We start from the raw sequence: 6,485 nt of genomic DNA, 5'->3' as shown, positions 1-6,485 counted from the left end.
GAATAGGAAAAGCTCTGTTCTGAGCCTTGGCCATATGGTCCCATTTTGGGCCCGGGTGCAGACGGCATCTGGACAAATTGCCAAGAGTCCAGCGGAGGGCTTGGGGGCTGGGGCACGTGCCTTAGGAGATGAGGCTGAAGGAACTGGGCTTTAGTCTGCATTTGATAGCAGCCTTGAGATACCTGAAGGGTTTTCCAAAGAGGGTGGAGAGAGGCTGCTCTTAGAGGTGACAGATGACAGAAGAGAAGTTGCAGTGGGGGAGGTTCAGGTTGGATATTTCAGTAGGATGGGGTGAAGCACTGGAATGGGTTACCTGGGAAGCAGATGGAGTCTATCCTTAGAGGTTTTTAAGGCCAGGTTTGACCAAGACCCAGCTGGGCTTATTTAGTAGGTGTCGATCCTGCTTTGAGCAGGGGTTGGGTGTCCTGGGGTCTCTTCCTGCTCTAATCTTCTCTCCGAGTCTGCACTCTGGTGAGTGGCATGAGGATCCCCTGTACTGTGTTACCATATCGCTGAGACCCTAAGCGTGGAGCTGGAGCCTGTACAAACCTCAAAAGGACAGGCCTTGGTCTAAGTGCTGACCGTCTGACAGGTTGTGTCAGCAAAGCTGGTTTGACGCTGTCTCTGGCTAACCTTGTATGTGGCAGTTTTATCTCTGCCAGTCAAATCTGGCACCCTTTATGCCACAGGGAGCGCAAAACCTGTGTGCAAAAAACATGTGTCAATGCGCATGTGAAGAAGCTGCATGTTTCACCAGCTCTCTGGCGCCACAGCTGCAGGGGAGAGCAGTTCTTAAGCCTCCTTTAGCTGAAGGGGGTGTATGGGGTGTCCAAGGAGGGGCAGCACCTCTGGTGTGGGGACTTGTCATGTCTCTCTGGGGGCAGTTCATGCACCTTTGGTCCCCACCTGGCACCCAGCTCTCACCTGTAGCATGCAGCGGCCACACCCTGATAAACTGCTTTGACAGGCAAGCTAAACCAGGTGAGGGTAGCTGGCAGGTCTGAAACCTGTGCCAAGATAGGGAATTGCCTATCCCAGCAAGATCCAATGACCAGGAAGGCGGTTCTGCAATGCTCTGGGGAGAGCGAAGGGCATGAGAAGGCACCAAAGCTGGCAGGGCCATCCACTGCAGCCTAGGCAGTCCTAGCCATGATAACTTTTCGTACCACTGGCACCAAGCTTCTGAGGTCGAGAGAGTGGAATTGCCCCCGTGCAACAGCTTTTCCACTTCAAACGTTCTCCCGCACAGGTTCTTTGCACATACGTCATCGTCGGACACGATGGACTACCTACTAGTTCAAGGGACTGACCAACATCTTGTGTGCTGGGGGGGTGTGTTTGCTGCCTGCAAGAGGCAGAGTTCTTGTCCAGCTGCCAGTGTGGTGGTGACAGCACCATTCCCTAACGTGGCTGCGGAGCTGTTTTCATGGTCCTGGGCCAGTTCCAGCCATGCTGCTCACCAGTTCCCACCCCCAGAGCGGGGGCTGTGAGGGCTGGGCAGAGTCATAGGCAGAGGTTAGAGCAGGTGTGGGTTGGGTTGGTGAGGGTAAAGGAGCTGACAAGCCATTGGGGGAGCAGGGGGTAACACTGCTAGAGCCCTTTTACCTCTGTAGTGGTACAAGGTTCAGGTCTCTCCTATCTCAATTTCAGTATGAAGCCTTTAGGGGAGCTAACACCAGCTGCACTGCAGCAGTACGAGCCAGGTAGTGCCTGGAGATGAGTACCACATCCAGCTGAAATCAAGGCAGCCTTGCTGCAGAGGGGAAGAGGTACTAAACTAATGCACCTGTGATGGGGCTGCCACTTTCTTGTGCTACCCTGGACAAACCTTACAAACCACTAAAACAGCCAATGTTTGGGTTTCTGTGAGATGGTGGGTAACTTGCCAAGCAGCCATGACTAATGCAAACGTGGGGTAACCACCTGTGGGCTGCAGAGGACTCTTAAACAAGGGGCGCAAACAAGAGTGGGCAGAACATGGCCAACCGGCCAGATTGGGCCTGCCCTGTACCCCAGCCTAGTAAAACCTGCAGGAAGGCCCTCCGCTGCTGCTGGGGCCACCTGTGGCTTGTGCCCCTGGGTGGGAGGAGGGGGGGTCTCCATGAGCTTCTCCCCCACCCCCTCTGAAATCTCGCAGCTCCCAAGAAACTGCTTGTAGCACAGGCAGTGACCAAGGTGTCGTGTGATACCACCAACGCGGGCATTATCGTCCCCGCTGGCTGGGGAAAGCATGATCTCATCTAATGAGGGTGGCTGATGGGAAACCATACAAACACACGAAACCTTAAATTGTTATTGTTTGCCCATTAGCACCATTGTAATGGTTCCATTTTGAGCAGTAACTCCCCCAAGAATTTGAAGCTATGCTCATGAATAGGTATAGAACTATGAATAATCATGAGATGATGTCACCGGCAATTAACATATAAGGGAATGGAGCACTCTGATTGGAGGAAAGACAAAACTTTCTAGAATGTTCCATGCCAGAGCAGACCTGATTGAGGACTTAGCAGTTTGCTAATGTCCTCATGAATAATGCATGCCTCTGGTCTATATAAGCAGGGGCTCTGAGCCCATTCAAAAACCCTTTTGGGGGGCGGGGGGGTGGCTCTTAAGAGTATCCACTGTTCCCCAGGTCCGACCCTTTTGAGCGGAAGACATCATCGGACTGAAGCCTGAAGAACACCCAAGGCGCAATCCTGTGGCGTTAGCTCAAGAGCGCAAGGCTGTGTGCACCCCAGGGGTTGACCTGGCCTGCCTGCAGGCACTGGGTCCCTAGTGTTGTAATCCTCAGGGCCTGCCACGCGAGCTGCAGTGGTGGATCGCTGATACCTGCCTGAACAACTGCAACCCACCAAACATGACCCCACTTAACCTAAATCGACAGTATCCTACCTGATTTGACAGGCCTTTTGAGCACCTTGGCACAGGGCCCATGGGAGAGCCAACTCTCAATTTTTTCCATCAGGAGCCTAAAGGGGACCTCTGCCAGAGGAGAGGGGCTGATCCCCCCCGCTGTGTGCCTGCCTGGCCAGACAGGTGCAGCACCCTGGGGGTTGACCCCAGGCCAGCCCTTGCTGGCTACTGACCAAGACTAAAAATTAGAGACACTTAATAGGGTTTTATATTTTAAATTTGTTGCTGTTTTAACCATTTTTATACTTCGTTAGAGTTTTCATAATTGTTAGTAGTTGGTACGTAAGTTGGTTTGTTAGTATATCAGTTAAGAAAAAGGTACTTACCAGGGTGAAGGCGTGGCCTCCCCTTTGTTCCGATTCCTTTTACCCTGGACTGTTAGAGGGGTAACTGTCTCTATCAACCACTTATAAAAATATATAAATTTCATAGAGAGAAAACTACTTGAGATTGGAGTAGCGACCCAATCCCTGGCGGGTGCAAGGGGAGTAGCGCCCTCTTCCCCCCCTTTCAATAAACAGAGAAAATATACATATACAACTCACCCTCATACTGTACCGGATCCTTACCAGATTTGAGTTCACGCCTACTGGTTTTTCAACAATGTTTGTGACAATCCTGACTTGTGTAAGTACTTACTGAACATCGAACCAAAATACACTGGTAAAACTTATTATTTTTATCCTAGTTCGTTAATAAACCAACAGAAGTTCATTTACTCTTTCCTGCCTGGACTCCTTGCTGTGCTCGCCCTGGGTCTTGCTGGGGTACCACATGGAGGTGTGGCTAAGAGAGCTGTGGGGGTCGGCCCTGGAGCCTGAAGGCTTAGTGGGGCTTTTCCTTGCTACCCGCCTAGTCCCAGCATTGCTGAGGGGAATTAGGAGAAAAGGGAGGTGCAGTGCAGGGGTGCACATGGCCCCAGCAGCCAGGGGCTTTGTGCGGGGTGTGGGGGGAGTGGCAGGCAGGGAGCCTTCTTGCTGGGGCTGCTGGCCAGAGCCACCTAGGATAAGTGTCCCCTGGCCAGAATCTGCACATGGTACCCCAGTCCCCTTCCCTCCCCTCTCCCTGCCCTAAGTGGCAGCCCCAACCCTGGGTACCCCTTTTGCATCTCTGAACTCCCTCCTGTACCCTACCACCCCCATCCATCCAAACTCCCTCCCTGGCCTCTCCTGTACCCCACGTCCCTTCCCCCGAGCTCCCCTCTGTACCCAGCCTCCAACCCAAACCCTGCAACTGCTCCGGGAAGAGGTGCGGCCCTTGACTACTTGGCGGCTCCCCCGCCCCACGCCTGTTATGGCCCAGCCTGGGTTGAAGAATGAGCCCTGAGTTGCCAGGAGATTGGTGGAAGAGGGGGAAGCAGGCGCCCTCCCTCCGGTCCTGAGCTTTTTAAGTTGCACCCTGGGAGTGGGCCCTTTGCTGGGACTTACCTGCTCCCAGGGCGGAGAAGCCCAGGCTGCCCCAGGTTTGCTTTGGGGGCCCTTGACCCGCCCCCCCAGCTGTAGGGGGGGGCTCTAATGCTTTCACCCAAGCAGTGACCTGGGAGCCGGGTGGGGGGAGGCAAAGCGGGCCTGTCTCAGCCCCGGCAGTGCCCGGCCCAGCAGGAGGTTCGAGGCTGGGCGGCGCCCCGGGGAGCAGCCGCCGCCGGCGCGTGTGGTCCTCCGGGGGGCGGCGCGGGGAGCGCCCCGGGAGCCGAGCTGGGCGGGCGGGCGGGCGGGCGGGCGCCGCTTGCCAATGGGAGCCGGGCGTGTGGGCCGAGAGGCGGGCCCCGGGGGGCGGCCGACGCGAGCGGGAGCCAGGGGGCCCAGCCGGCCAGCGCCGCGGCAGACGGAGGTGGGTGAGCGCCGCGGCAGCCCGCCCTCTGCCGGGCCGGGAGCGCCCGGGACCCGCGGCCGCCGGCGCGGAGCACGTGGGGTGGCCGGGGCCCGGCCGGGGCGGGGGGCTGCAGTGGGGAGCCCGCGGCGCCCCGGGCAGCATTGCCGGGCTGAGCGGATCCCCCCCGCGCGCTGCACGGGCCGGGTTGGCGGTGGGGGGCGGCCTTGACTTTCACCCGCACGTGGGTCCTGCCCGCTGCCGCCGGCTGTGGCGGTAACACCGGGCACCCCTGAGCAGCAGGGCTGCGGCCCTGGAAGGATCGAGGCGGGTGATGAGCTCTCCTGGGACACACCCGCCTGGCCAGACCCAAAGCTGGCAAACTCGGCCCTGTCTCTGGGGGGGGCTTCCCTGCAGGTGGTGCGAGGTTGTCCCTGTGGCCCTGGGAGATGATCCCCAGCCTTCTTGGTGGGGATTGCCAGGCTTCTAATCTGCTGAGAGAACAAGCAGCAGTCCAGTAGCGCTTGCAAGGTTAGCAAAATAATTGGCGTGCTCTTTGTCTTCATAGTGGCTAGGCTAGCAGGGCTTTCTCTCTGTTCCTGTTCTAATCTGCTCTGTGATTAGAAATGGGCTCACCCTGGGCTGGTCACATGAATGGGCGCTTGGGAGACTGGGCCCCAGGGTGCGGTTTGGGAAGGGATGGATAAGCTTGGGGGAGTTGTTCCTTTCCCACCAAGGGGGAGCTGCCTCGTTTGACTAGCTCTGTGTAAATGTCAGTTGTGAACGTGGTTCTGGAATTCTCAGCCTTTCTTCTGGAATGTCACAATCAGGCGCTCTTGTGACAAGTACTCGTGCGCAACAGTTAACTTCTTGTAAGTGAATAGTAGTGAAAAGCAGTCAGAAGAAATGCTGTTACAGTTCAGACTGATGCCTATTCAGACCCTAGCCTTGCAAAGCTTTCTGCCTGGAAGTAGGCTCTTTAATTTCATGCAGGTGCCTTTCTGTGGCATCCTGACCTTAGAATTTGAACAGCTTTTCACACACCTCGTTCTGTAATTGACTCAGCTCTACTAAATAAGATTAGGCCTTATCATCGATAGGGTACCCCAGGGGACAGCAGCTTCCTTCTTGTTAATGTTCGTTAATCAGCCACTTTTCCAGACTGATGAGCTAATCTCAATAAGACTCAGTAGCGAACAGCTAAACTAACATTCAGCTATAGCTACTGCCGCCTAATGTTGTAATTCTGTACCGAGCAATCCAACCTGTCTGGCAGGTGTTATTCTTCATAAATCCCCAGCGCTTCCTACTCATGGTTTCATAACCTTTTAGGGTGTTTAATTACTTTTTTTTTTTTTTTTAAATACGGTGTTACTGCAGAGAGAAGCTGTTAATTACAGGGCAGTAATGGTTATGAGAGCTCTTCTGCTGAAGGTAGACTCTCTATCTCCTTGGTTCTTTATGAATTCTAAAAATTATTTTTAGGGATCAGGTTCTTACATCTCCTGGCTATCCTCGCAATGCGTTTCAGCTGAGTTTGTTGCTTGGCTGTAACGCCTTTCTAAGGATTCATTTGCTTTCTGTCAAGGCTTTTATCCCGTCCTGGCACACAGTATTTGTCTCTTAGGGTATGCCTATGCAGCAAAGTGATTTCAAAATAACTCTGCTAGCATCTGCACCAGAGGTGGCTAACCCGCCGCTCTTTGCTCAGTGAAATGCAGTTGCTCACTGCAACTCTGCTTATCCCACCCAGCGCTTGG

This window comes from Carettochelys insculpta, chromosome 7, assembly GCF_033958435.1.
Source record: "Carettochelys insculpta isolate YL-2023 chromosome 7, ASM3395843v1, whole genome shotgun sequence".
Classification (NCBI taxonomy): Eukaryota; Metazoa; Chordata; order Testudines; family Carettochelyidae; genus Carettochelys; species Carettochelys insculpta.
This window is presented reverse-complemented; position numbering follows the sequence as displayed.